The sequence below is a fragment of the Equus caballus genome, chromosome 2, assembly GCF_041296265.1.
Source record: "Equus caballus isolate H_3958 breed thoroughbred chromosome 2, TB-T2T, whole genome shotgun sequence".
Classification (NCBI taxonomy): Eukaryota; Metazoa; Chordata; class Mammalia; order Perissodactyla; family Equidae; genus Equus; species Equus caballus.
The window spans coordinates 14,702,711-14,716,737 of NC_091685.1; the positions used below are offsets into that span (position 1 = coordinate 14,702,711).

General features: G+C 57.2%; 1 protein-coding gene across 29 annotated transcripts in view; it reads right to left on the minus strand.

Annotated features, from left to right (window-relative positions):
- The window catches only part of PTPRF (protein tyrosine phosphatase receptor type F), an 86,788-nt gene extending 76,988 nt beyond the window's left edge, over positions 1-9,800 (minus strand). For 13 of the 29 annotated variants that reach the window (XM_023631788.2, XM_070260133.1, XM_023631760.2 and 10 more), the window contains exons 1-2: positions 9,576-9,788; positions 2,496-2,572 (exon numbers count right to left, since the gene is read on the minus strand). The gene's annotated coding sequence lies outside the window, so the exon portion shown is untranslated. Of the gene's footprint in view, positions 1-2,495; positions 2,573-2,736; positions 3,042-9,575 lie in introns of those variants that run through there. The other 16 variants (XM_070260123.1, XM_070260131.1, XM_070260121.1 and 13 more) reach the window with 6 other exon arrangements.
- Between the last annotated feature and the right edge of the window lie 4,227 nt (positions 9,801-14,027).

Genomic DNA, 14,027 nt, shown 5'->3' on the forward strand with positions numbered 1-14,027 from the left:
CTCTCCCAGCCCTCGGCCAGGTCTGTGAGCACAGCCAGGAGCAGCCCACCGCCCTCCCGCAGCTGGGTGCCCCCTTCCAGCATGGAACACCCCCCCACTCTTTCGCAGCCCTCAGCTTCTCTGTCTCCCCTGGGAGTGGAGGGGGAGATCAGGAGGAGCGTCCCAGAGGCTCTGGGGGTGGCACAAGGTCCAGCAGAGGCATAGCTCCGGGGGGCAGAAGACCAAGGGGACAAGTGGAGACAGCTTCCGACAGCCAGAACCCCTCAGCCCCCAGCCCTCCAGCCCCCTTCCTCCCTTGAGTTAACGCTCACCAGCGTGGCTGCCTCAGGCCTCTGCGCTTGCTCTTCTCTCTGTTGGGAAGACTGCCCTCTCCTGCCCCCAGCCACCTGCTCGCCCCTCAGACCTCAGCGCAGTGGCCCATCGCAATCTTCTCTGAGCCACCCTCCCCACTTTTCCAGGTTTGCACAGCATGGTAAAGGCAGCAAGAGGGTGCAGACCAGTGGGTCTCAATCCACGGTGACTTTGCCCCCCAGGGGACATTAGGAAATGTCTGGAGACATTTGTCAAGCCTGAGGAGGGCCCGGTGCTACTGGCATCTAGTAGGAAGAAACAAGCGACACTGCTAGACAACCTGGAACAACAGGCCAGCCCCCCACAAGAAAGGATCATCTGTTCCAAAAAGTCATCAGTACTGAGGTTGAGAAACCCTGATGTAGACAGCAAGAGCTTTTGCTGACATGGCCTAGGGCCGGCCCTGGCACCTACCCCAGCACCCTGTCCCCTCTGAGCACCCTGGGCCCTGTCCCCAAGGAGGCCTCAGCCTGGCTAAACTCTTCTACAAGCTGTCCCTGGGCCTCAGGATCTCAGAGCATTTTCCCCTCCCTCTCCCAGTCCACCCTGCCTCTGGAAGCCGGGCTTCACAGCACACCCCACTCCATCCCTTCAGACATGCCAACAGCAAGCGGCCTCCCCGGGGGACAGAGGGCTCCACTTTCAGGCACCTTTTCTGGTGAGACTGGGCTCCCAGATAGGTCAGACCCATCATCTGAGGATGGACAGGTGAAGGGATGCATGATATTTCCACATCACCCTCCCCTTCCATGTGACCTTTCCAACCTGTGACACGGCCCTTCCTGCTGCACCTTCTAAATAACTCCAATGACCACCTCACCACGCAGAGGGTCTGGCCACCAGCAGATACCCGATACATGCTTATTTCCTTCCCCTGCCCAGGCCAGACCCATCTCTTCCACGGCCCTCTTCATCCAGCTGGCCGTGCAGAACTGTTCAGTGAGCCCTGCTGGGCCCTGAGCCAGGAGGCAAGGTGATGGACAGGACAGTCGTGAGCTCTGCCTTCAAGGAGCTTACAGAGGATGGCCCAACCAGAACTCATCCTCCCCAATCCTGCTCCTCCTCCAGGTCCCCATCTCAGTGACACCACCACCCCTGATCTGGCCACCCAGTCCTCCTCAAATTCTCCCTCTTCCTCATCTCACACACCCAACTGGTCAATAAGTCTGAACCTGCCCTGCCTCCTCTATCCCAACCACCACCATGTTAGTAAGACTTCATCACCACCCACCTCTGTAGTGGGCGTCCAGCCTCTGGTCACTCCCTCCAATTCATTCTGCACACAAACCAATGCCCCCTTGTAGCTACAAAAATGCAAATTGGATCATGTCCCTCCAGTACGCTTTGATTGCTACCTATTCCACAGTAGACACCAAGATAATGTTTCATGAACAGACGGATGCATGGGCGAATGGATAAAGGAACACATGGATGTTGCTCCTGTGCTTAAGAACCTTCAAGGCCTCCATATCACCCTCAGGACAAAGTCTAGAGTCTTCAGCCTGACATCTGAGGCCCATCAAGCTCTGATTCCAGCCTAACTCTCCAACCTCATTCCCTGTTAACTCCAACCCACTCGCTCGTACTTCCAGCAGAAAGAGAGAAGGAGAAGCGGACCTCAAGGAGACAAGGAGGGATGTGCCCCAGATCCTGTGGGTACCCCACTCCTTCTACTACAACCTACAGCCAACAGGAACAGTCTTTTCTAAAGAAACACGATGAATGGAAAAGCAGGCAGATCCTGGTGCAAGTCCTGGGATGTCACCCGGAAGCCTATTTCACACCTACAGCAGCTGACGAGCTGTATATCAATCCTCACCCACCGCCATCATCCATTCTGGCCAGAAACTCGGGCACCGTCCTTGACACCTCCCCTCCCTCACGCCCCACATTCAATCCTTCACCATGTCCTGTCTACTCCACCGCCCTAAATAGCACTCGAATCCCTTCTCTCCACCTCCATCCCCACCCTCCCGGTCCAGGCCTCCAGCATCTCTCGGCCACATGCACACTGGATCATGTCACACCCCTAGTGACAACCCTTCCATGGCTCTCCACTAGCCGGCGTCAAAATACAAGCTGCTGGGCCTGGCCCCCAGGACCCCTCTGCGCCCTGGCCCCAGCACACTCTGGGGCGCACTCACCAGGTCTTTGCTTGCTCACGCCAGTCACTCTTGGACAACCAGCACCGAGGGCAGGGCACCAGGGCCTCCGCTCCTTCCTGGAGAGAGAGGAAAGCATCAAGAATTTCATCACAGCAGAGTACATCTAGACACAGAAAGACATTCAAAATATGCTGTTTATGTAGGAAAAAAAAGCAGGTCATGGAACTGTTCGTGCAGGATGATCTCCATTTGGTAAAAGTGAAGAAAGAAAGAAGTGGACCTCAAAGAAACAACGCGGGATGCGCGCCCCACATCCTGCGGGTGCCCTGCTCCTTCCACCACAACCTGCAGTCGACAGGAACAGTCTTTTCTACAGAAACACCGTGAACGGAAAAGCAGGCAGATGCTGGTGTAGAGTCATTTCTTCACTTCTTGAAGAAGAGCCCACCTCTTCACACATTCGCTCACTTGCTGGGGCTCCTGAGCACCTTTGTGCCAGCCTTTCTTCCAGGCACCGGCATACCGCCCAGAACAACACAGTCCAAGTTCCTGACCTCAGCGGTAAAACTCGTGTCCACAGTCCTCAGCGTAACCTGGAGAGGAGCAGTGGGCTCCACCCACCTCAGCAGCCCCCCCTCCAGCCCCTCCCGCCAGCCAGCCAACTGCCAGAACTTCCTCTTCTGATCCTCAAACATGCCACATTTCATCCAGTCCCCCAGCCTTGCCCGTGCTGTATGCCATTGCCCGGAACCCACCCTCCATGTTCTTCTAGCCAATAGCCCTCGGATCTCAGAGCCAGCGGCACTTTCTCAGGGAAGCCTTCCATGATGTCCCAGACGACATGCCTGGACCTTGCCTTGGAGCAGTGACCACAAATGCGATGATTTATTTATTTATACAATTGCAGAGCGGTCACTGAATTATGACCATAAGCTCAGAGTGTGCCTGGCTCAGCTCTGTGTCCCCAGCACCCAGCAGAGAGCCGGGGCACAGTAGGTACGCCCTCAGGATACGTTGAATGAGTGAGTGAATGCATGAATGAGTTCACAGAAAACAGCCTGGCCTGGAAGAGCCGTAGCGGCATACATGCAGCCTCCAAAGAAGCTTCAAAAACAGTATTTATTTTTGACTTTCTGCTCCTCTATAATTTTTAAAATGAAGGTGTGCCCCTGGATGCCTCCTCCGCTGGCACACACACAGCGACAGAGCCCGGCACCTTTCTTCTAGAACCATTTCTGAGCCCCTACCAGCGTGGGTGCCGTCCTGGGTGGGGGCCGGGGTTGGACACACCCACACCCTTGTCACCACCTCACTACGCTCAGCACCTTGGGCAAAGGATGCACCTCACAGGTGGGGCTCTCCTCAGCCGCCCGCCCCTACACACACCGTGCCCTGCCCCACACAGCCCTGCCACCTGGGCTCCTCCAAAACAGACACACAGGAACTGGCTCAGGGAGCATCCTCACTAACTTGGGGCCAGCCTCTTGACCCTGGAACTGTCCTCGCCTGAGACTGACCACCTTGGCCAACATGGGGGATGTCCTTTCTGACTGAAGGCCCACCCTGACTGACAAGACAGGCCTCACCAACCCCAGACCATCCACACTGACCCTGTAGCTCACACATTCTCTGGCCATCGAACCCCTGCCCCCCACTTAGAATCACCAGCCTGTGCCTTAGGATGGCCCCACACTTCCCTCCCCCAGCCCACTGAGCTTCTCCATAAAGTTCCCTGTGGCCGCTGCTCCCAGCACACAGGTTGCCGGGCAGGTCTGGCCAGATAAACCAGCTTCCGTGTCCCAAACTCAAAGGATCGTTTGTCTGGGGACGCCTGTGGGGCCTCACAATGCCAGATGTGAGGCTGTTGGCTCCACTGTTGCTCAGGGACCCAGGGGCAGAGGGGCAGAGTCCAAGGCGGAGAACGGGGAGGGTCCCTCAAGCCAGCAGGCATTACCGCCACACCCAAGACCACACCTGGGGCACTGAGCCTGGTGCCTGGAGACTGGACCTACACTGAGCAGGAGCCACAGCCGAGAGAGGTGTGTGCGCCACACGGTCTGGAGGCAGGTCAGAGGCAGACAAAGCAGCCACAGCACCATGCACTTGGAAAGACCCCAAAGCACACAGAACAGCACCAGGGCAGGATTCTAGAAGAGCCAGACCAGCACCTAGAACCATACCAGGCCCGGAAACCGGTATCCAAACCACCTAGAGAGGCGATCAGAACCACCCCTCAGATTCACCTGCAGCAGCACCCAGAACCACTCTGGACTCACCCTGGGACGAGCCCAGAACGAGCAGGGCTGCCGAAAACACCCAGACCACCTAGAAAGCTACTCAGAAAGGGCCTGAGGGGCACCGGACCCAAGTTAGGAAGCCCTGGTTCACACCCAGGAAGGCCTCCCAAGCAGTGAGGGTGGCAACTGTGACCACGATCAGGTACGAAGGCCCTGGCACCATGGGGGGGCGGGCCCCCAGCAGGGCTCTCCAACACTGACCAGGCATGGAAGCCAGAGCAAGCCGAAACCTAGAGAACCGCCGACGGCCCTCTGGAGCAATCCCCAGGCAGCCCCTATGGCTGCCCCAGGAAGAGTCCCCAGGAGCAGCAGCTAAAACTGCCGAGGAGCCAAAATCACGATCCGGTGCCTCTGGGCCTCAGAGCCAGAGCTGCCCGGGGCCCAGGCGGGGGACGGAGGGAAATAGGGGACCGAACCTGCGAGGCTACCCCTTCTCACAATCCCCTTCCACCCTCTCCCATGGGGGCTCCCCAGGGCTTCATCCTCTAGTCTTCTCACGCCTGCCCACCTGAAGGTCAAATACGCAAGCAACACACACAATCCTGTCGATGACGAGGGCGGCGCACTCCCTTTGTCGGGCTCCACCGACGGGCTGACCTCAGCTCCAAAGTGCAGCAGGCACCCTAACCTTAACAGGGTATCCCTCTTAAAGCCCCCGCCCCAGGATTCTGATGGTGGCGGGCGTGCACCACCCATTGCTGACGATCACAGTGACAACTGCTAACACAGAGAGAACACCGCTTACCAGACGCCCTGTTCTAAGCACTTTCTCCATATTAACTTTGATCCTCATAACATCCCTATGAGGCATGGAATTTTATTATACCCACTTGACAAATGAGAAAACTGACTCAGAGATGTTAAGCAACTTGCTCAAGGTCACACTGCTATTAAGAGGAGCTGAACCCCAGCAGGCTGAAACCAGAGTCTGCGCTCTTAACGCTGAGGTTGTCTTCTCCTGATGAGCACAGCTCTGCACTCTCTCATGTAACTCTCTCTTTTCTCTGGCCCAGACTTCTCTCCCAAATTCCTGATCCTCACACCCACCTCCCTCCAGGATTCCCTCCTCACTCCGAACCTCAAATGCCCCAAGCACCTCAAAGGCAACAGGTCCAACTTGAGCTGCTTATCCGCCCCGCAATCTACCTCTCCTCTGCCAGTGCCTAGCTCAGTGAAGGCCCCACCCAGTCACTCCCAGGAATGCAGACCCCTTCCTCTTCCTCACCCCACATCCAATAAATCATCCTGGCCTAAGAATGTGCCCTCTAAATGGCTCCATGCTACCGTCTCACCTGAGTTACCTGCACCCTTCTCCTCACTGCGTGTCCTGTCTCCATCCACTTCCCACAGACACAGAGTCCTCTTCCAGAAACATAAATCTGATTATAGCACATCCCAAACTCCCTATCCAAGCTCTAATCCTTTGGTGTCTCCCTTCTGTGTTTTCAGAGTAAAATCATAGCTACTTAACAGCGCGTTTAAGGCCCTCTGTGATCTGCTGCATCTCTGAATACCCCACAAGTGAGAAGACCTGTGAGTCTTTACTTGCACTGTTTTTTTCCTGCCTGGAGTGTCCTTTCTTCAACTGGAAAACTCTTATTCATCCCTCAAAACCCAACTCAGATCACCCCTTCTTGGTCTCCTCTGGGACTCATCTCACCTTGACATTTGAACTCTCCTCTGCCTTATTTTGAACTCCCCCAACCTTCTAACCTCAGCTCAGAATTGCAGCTGCTTTAGGCAAGCTGATGCCACACTCAACCTCAGCAGCTAAGGGGCAGGCTGCCTCTCCTACACAGCTGTTACTCCCACAGGAAGAAGGCAGCCTGGCAAAAGTGCCTAGTCTCGAGTCTGGCACACAGTCAGCAATCAAGAAGAGGTTACTGAATGGCTCTGTGTTCCCATGATGCACTGTTCCCCCAGGGACCAGGAGCTTCTCAAGCGCAGGGCCCTGCTGTCAGCTTGGCCCAAGCACACAGCAGTTGTCAGTCACACAGGGAGCGACTGCCGCTGCTGCTGATGCACTGCCACACAGTTCCCTTGGATTCGCACAACACCCCTGGCACCTGACCAGGGTTGGATTTGCTGCCCCATTTTACAGGGGGTAAAACCGAGACTCTGGGAGGAAGGGAGCTCCTCAAGGTCTCAAGCGGGAAAGTGGAAGAGCCGTAGTGTGTGTCACAGCCTCTGTGGAAGAGATGTGGGTCCCACCTCCCCCTGACTGAGAGCCCTCAATGCTGGACTCCCACAGTTAGGGCCAAATGGAGAGAGCGGAGGAAGCATGAACTGCCAGGGCCAGCATTTTGCTGCCTATCAGTACAGTTCCCAAGAAAAGATTTCAGCCAGTCTACTCTCTGCAGGTACCCTGCCACCCACACTTCACCAGCACCCAAATCCAGCCTCCTCTCTCAGAGGCCCTGGACACCACACCCACCCTCGGTGTGCACAAGGCTGAGAGTCGGGAGGTCGGGAGCTGCAGGAGGAAAAGAGGGAGGGAGGAAGAATGATATCAAACAATTTCCTGGCTAAAGGAAAGAAAGAAGGAAGGGGAAGTGGGAAAGAAAAATAGAACAACAGACATTTCAAATGATACGAGGGAAAGTGAGCAAGCAAAAACGTACAAGAAAGTGTATGCACTGCGAGTGTGGACAGACCCCTCCCTGGGATGTGCACAGGGGTGCTGTGAGAGCACAAGCGAGCACACAGAAGTGGTGCATGGGCATGCAAGCACAGCAGATTTCTGAGCTCTGGCCGCCACACAGGCCCAAGCGTGCAAGTGTGAGGGCAGGAGAAAGTAAGTGGATGTGGAGTGTGTGAGGGGTGTGTGTGAGCCAACTGGGAATGGGGGGGGTGGTGGTGAGTGTGTGGCCTGGGCCTTGGGCTGCGGATGTGGAAGCCCTAGGCTCATTCACATAATCAGTGAAAAACAAGGATTTTCTTGCTCCCAGAAGCAAGAGTTAATAAGGAGCCAAGCATAGAATTCCTGAGATTTCCCGTCAGAAGCCTGCTCTGGATCCCACCAGATCCCTGGAGCCTCCCAACGCATCCCTTGGCAGATCCCTTCCCTTCTCAGGGGATCCCTCACCATTGAGGATCCCCCTGGACGCTCCCCCCTGGATCCTTTTCCAGGCTTCCCACCCTAATGTGCTTCCCTGGGTTCTCTGGCCAGATCCCACACCCGGTCAGTCTGGATCCCTGCCCCTGTCTGTTCAGGAGCCAAAGTGGAGCCTTCACCACCAACACTCAGCAGTCCAGCCTCCCAGGCTCTGCCTCCGCCCCCGGGGAATCCAGAGAATCCCGTCACTGGCAGCCTCCCTTCCATTTCACAGCTCAGACAGGTACAGGGCTCCCCCCCTCCGCGCGCCAACTTGGGGCCCTGCACTGGGGGGATGTTGAAATGGAAAGAAAGGCTAGCCCCGCCCCCACCCTGGGGTGGAAGAACCAGAGGGGCAACATTCCAGAGAAATGGGGAGGGGGCCTAACAGTGGGGGGGGGGGGGGCAGGGACACCAAGAGACCAGTGAGAGACACGAGAGAGACCAGGGAAGGGACACTCTGAGAGAACCAGGGCGAGAGAACAGAGACCCGGGAATGGGGGAAGGGGGTGAAGAACACAGAGACCCAGGGAGGGGGAACGGAGAGACCGGGGGAGTGAGCACAGAGAGACCCACGGAGAGAGAACAGAGAGACCCGGGGAGGGAACAGAGAGACCCGGGGAGTGAGCACGGAGAGACCCGCGGAGAGAGAACAGAGAGACCCGGGGAGTGAGCACGGAGAGACCCGCGGAGAGAGAACAGAGAGACCCGCGGAGGGAGAACAGAGAGACCCGGAGAAGGAACAGAGAGACCCGGGGAGGGAGACACAGCTGGAGAGGCCCTGGGACTGCGGGGGGCGGGGAGGGGGGGTGGTGAGACTGGGAGGCAGTGACACAGGGAGACAGAGATACAGAGACGCTGAAGGGCACTGATAGAGACCCAGACAGAGAGAAACAGAGAAAGGAGCTGAGACAGAAACATGGGTACAGCGATGAGGACCGGGGCACACTGGGACGGGACGGGACGCGGGGCGGCGACTGAGTGAACTTTCCGGAGCGGGTCCGAGTGGACACGTCCTCACGGGACAGGTCGCTCCAGGGCCTTCAGGTCGTCGCACCGGGGTGGGGGTGGGGACAGCCCGCCCCGCCCCTCTCCTCCCCTGCCCAGCCCGAGCTGGCGCCCGGGGGGATGGGGGTTCCAAACTCGCCCCGCGCTCCCCAGGACCGCACGTGCGCCGGGGCCGCGAGCGAGACCGGGGCGCGGCGGCTGCGGATCCCCTGCCGGCTGGGAGGGGGCGCCTGTGCGGCGGGGGCGGGGGCGCGGCCTGGACCCGCCCCGGGCTGGGGGTGGTGGGAGGTTGAGGGCCGCCCCCGGAGCGCGTCCGCGCCGGCAGTGGGGGGAGACGAGGCGGGATCAAGGAGGGGGAGCACGAAGGCAAAAGGGAAACTTTGCACTGGGGGGGGGGGAGCAGGCTGCGGCTCAGGTGCGGCGGGGAGGGAGGGGAAGGAGGGGGAGGGCGGCGAGGGGCGGCGAGGAGCTAGCCAGCCGGCGGCGGTGGGGGGGGCGCGTCTGCCGCGGGGTAAGCACGGGGAGGAGCCGCCGGGCTCGGAGGGGGGGCGCTTAGCCGAGGCTGCGGGCGCGGCAGGTGGGGGCGCGGCCCGGCCTAAGCGGCGCCCCCAGCCCCCCGGGACCGCCCCCAGATCCGCTGGGTGGACGCGGGGAGAGGCGGGGGGAGTGGGGAAGGAACGGATGCGGAGGGAACTGGACGGGGGCCCGGGGGTTACTCACCGCCTATCCAGGGGCCGTCGGTCCGCATGTCCCCCCCAAGCCGCTGGGGCCGCTGCTCCCGCTCCTCTTCTGCCGCCGCCGCCGCCACCGGGTCTCACTCCCGCCACCGCCACCCGAGCTGGAGCCGGAGCCGGAGCCGGAGCTGGAGCCGCCGCCTCTGCCGCCGCCGCCACCGCTCCCGCGCTCCCGCGCCAGCTCCAGCCGCGCGCCCCCGCTCGCGCCCGCGCCCGCGCCCCTGCCCCTGCCGTGCGCGTCCCCGGCGCCGCCCCTCCCCTCGTGCACTCTCGCTTGTAGAGCCGCGGAGCCGCCGTAGGCCGGGCGAGGCCACAACCCAACGCCAAGTCTAAGCCGACTGAGACTCCGATGTTGAACCAGAACCCCGATAATGAGCATGGACAGACTCAAACTCCCATACAAAGTCCAGATCTTATTAGTGGCTCCCAAATAGGAACCTGATACTACTCTAGGACCCCATTTCCTCCCCATACAGATCTGAACCTGATACTGAGCCCAGATCCACCTCCAAACTCAATATTGAGTCCAAACCCCTAAATCTGCCCCGAAATTGGCACAAGTTTAATCTGAACCCTTATATTGACCCCAAATACCAATTCTCCCTCTAAAACTCATCACTTCTACCTACCTGACCCTAGCACCAACCCTGGTCCTTAAATGGTGCCGGTACCAATGCTGAGCCCCCGATTCCTATATAAACCCTAAAGTCCAATAGCTACCTTGCTGTGGACGCCGGTACTTTCTCTTCTGAACCCCAAGCCTTACATAAAACTCCAGTACCGCACTCCCAGCCCCAGGTCAACACCCACACACTTCCTGAACTGGGATTCCCAATTCCAGAATTGGGACTGGGTCACCGGAAAAGGACCCTAACACAAGTACTGACCTCAAACCCCATCAGTCCTTGGGGCCATTTAGTACCCTAACTTGATCTAACTCTAATAATTATCTTGGAACCCAAGATTAATGAGACAGGCTTTGCAGAAACTCCACACAAATCCGTTTCATCCCCATACTCACTCTCCACTTCTTTGACCTAATGTCAACCCCACCTCAAGGCTGGCCAACACCCCAATATTTGTAACCATTTCAACTGTGAACCTGAATCAAGTCTTGAATTGGCCGCTGATTTCAGGACTTGATAATGTCTCCCAAATCTGATATAAACCTCGGTATTGAGTTTCCGACTCCTCATACCGAATTCAAACGCTGACCCTGTAAATTCCTGGGCTAAAGCAGTAACTTACCTGAAGATTTATTTCAAGTTCTAACTCATAGGGACTTGGTGAGCTCCAAAGCAAGAGCCATGCCTTGGCACCAAAGTCACCTGTTTGAGACCGCCCCCGCCCCCCCCCCGCCCCCCCCCCCCCCCCAGTCCATGCTACCACTAGTTAAGAGTTAGCCAAGGCCACATCAGCCTTCTCCTGCCTGCCCCTATCTTGAAAGATGCAGAACCTACCTCTACCGCCCTAGGTCAGGTGAGGACCCCTGTGGGGTCTCTGATCTTCTATGGGGTCCCCCTGATACCTCTGTGAGTTTGGGGGTTAGTTGTGAAATAAACAAAGGATGGGGCTTGTTGAGGCACCTGGACTCCAGGTCGCAGTGTAATGTGCAGGGCAGCCATGGAGGTGGGTGGGGTCTAGGGATCTGGGCTGAGGGGTCAAGTTCTGGTTATCACCTGCTTCACTGCCTGCTTTTGCCCTGGACTTAGATTCAAACAGTGCGTGTGCGCCCCCTGGTGTATGAGAAAGGGATGGGACTGGCTCCAGCGATTCTGGGCAGTTAGGGCCTGATGACAAACGCATCAAAAATGAATATTCTCAATCAGTGGTTTTTTACCCATTGGTAATTTTGGTGTACTGTGGGGGAGAATTTGTGTTTTATGCAGATTTAGACATTTTTCCCTTTTTCTCAGAATTTGGAGCAGATTTAGGTTTGGGGTTTTTTTCCCCCAAATTTAAAAAAGTATACTTTCCAGCCAATTATGCCTGCTCATTGCTGACTTGTGAAAACAGTCCTTCCCCTTGGCTTCGATGGCCTACCCTCCCCTCACTGGCTACCCTTTCTCAATCTCCTTCCCATCTGCTGCTCCTCCCGGGGTCTATCCTGGCCATCCCTTCTCCCCTCTGCCTCTTCTCCCTGGACCATCTCAACCACCACCAACCAAATGCTGATGACTTCTCTATGTCTCCAGTCTGGGCCTCTCTTCTGAGCTCGGGACCCATATAACCAAGAACCTCCTCCGTACCACTCCCAGGTTATTCACTCCCTCTCCCACCCCAAATCTGCTGGCCTTCAGTAGTCTGCATCTCAGGCAGTGGCATCCTCATTCACTCAGTGACACAGGGCCGGAAATGAGGACACCTTCTCTCCTGCACCCCTGTGCAGTCAGTCACCAGTCTTGCAAAACTTGAACAATAGAAAGAGACTAGAGACCATATGGCTCCTGAGGGACACATGGTGGGCGGTGGGCGGGGTGGGGGGTGTGGCAGACAGGGAGAGAAAGAGGAGGGGTGGGAGAGGGAGGAGGGAAAGGAGGAGAGAGACAGAGAGTTTCTGATTTTTGGGTTTCCATCCACACAAAAACAAGCTGGTCATAAAGTCTCTTGCACATAGTCAGAAAAAACACCCTGTAAGACTTGCTCTATCGTGAGTGAGTTTAAGTACATTAGAACCAATGGTACCTGTTTAGAACCATCGCTTCTTCCAATAAGTCATCCCTAACCCCTGGCCAGGTTGGGGGCTTGCCTTCTGAAGCTCGAAGCACTAGGTGTCACCACCCTCTGTATCTGTCTGTCCCCCGACCCCATAGACTGTGTGTTCCTTGAGGGCCAGAGGGATGAGCCTGCCTTGTCCACGGGCATATTCCAGTGGCCAGCACGGGGGCCTGACCCACAACAGGTACCCCATACATATTTGATAAAGGAATGAAAAGGTAGATTTCCCTTTGTGTGCTCAGGGATCCATCAGACATAAGTGAGCAGTGGGGAAAAGCTCTCTGACCAGGCCTCAGAGCTCATCTACGCCTGGGGCTTCTGTAGTCCTGGCCTGTGCTGAAGAGGGGTTTGTGGTGTTGCTGACCTACGTGCCTGCTACCCTGGGCCCCAGGAAGTCTGCAGCTCTGGCAGCCCAGTTCCCTCTGCCCAGCACTGCCTGGTCTGTGAACACAATACCAGAAGGTCAGTGGGCCAGGGTCCTTACATTCCTGTGGCTGAAGTCGGCAGACCCACTTGCTGCTGTGCTCACCAGGCTCTTGCTTCAACCCCTATGGGGGTCTTGGAACCTCAACCCACTGGTCTCTACCCCCCTGCTCATCCATATTTCAATACCACCCATGGTCAGGTGTTTGCCAAGGCAGGGCCTAAGAATGCCTGTGAGCAGCCTGCCTGGGTCTCGGCATGTCTAGCACCTGGAACTGGACACAGGCTGAGGTAAAGAAACCAGAGGCGCCGGCCTCGGAGCCACACAGACGAGAACCTCAGGTGGCTGAGTCTGTGAGCGCATAATAGCCACAGAAGGACAGGAGCCAAGGCTCTGTCCAGACTGCCAAACTCTGAGCACAGGATCCATGTGGGACCGACCTGCTGCCCTGCTCCTGGGCCTGGCGGGGAGGGATGTCCTTGTGCTCATCTGTGAAGGCCGAGTGGTACCACGTGGTAGTTTTGTGTCTGCCGTGTTCCAGCCCCAGGGTGCAGGGTGAGGGGAGAGCCAGATGTCAGCTCCCACTCACTGTTCACCCTTTGTCCAGGTCCTGGGCCCACTGGACACTCTGCTCAAACTCATGACAGAAATATATCTCTTAGTCATCTCTTAGTTGGTCTAAATCAAATCAAATTCAGCTTGAGTCCCTACCCACTGGGTCAGCAAGAATTCCATATCACTCACAGCTCTCTCTCGCTTCTGTCCGATCGTCCCAGAACTCCAGGAGCTTGCATAGCCCCAAGGATGGTGGGTCGGTGCTCCACCGCTTTACAGGGAGAGGCTGAGGTCTCTTTCAGGCCCCTGCTGCTGCTGCTGCTGCACCGGCCATCACCGCCATGGGGTTTCCACCATTGGTTTCCCACCTACAGGACCTCGCTTGTCTAGCCTGGGCCTTGGGAAGGGGACCGTCCACTGCCTCCATGCCAGGGTCTCCCAAGGGTGCCTCTCCCATAGACCGGCAAAGTTGCAGCCCTTACTCCTTGGCATTTTCAGTCACACACAGCCATTTTCCTGGGGGAGGGGGCGTGTCAGGGTGGGCTGAGGAATGCCCGCTCTCCTGTCCTTCTCTTCCATGGAGAATCAACCCCCTAAGACACAAGGTTGTTCTCCCCCTCGGCCTGTCAGAAAGAGCTCAGACACCAGAACTGCAGAACTGTCCATTTACCTTCTCAGGTGTGGGATGGGAGAAAAAAGTCCCCGGTCTTAGAACACCAGAAGCCTGGCTAGGGCCCTTCA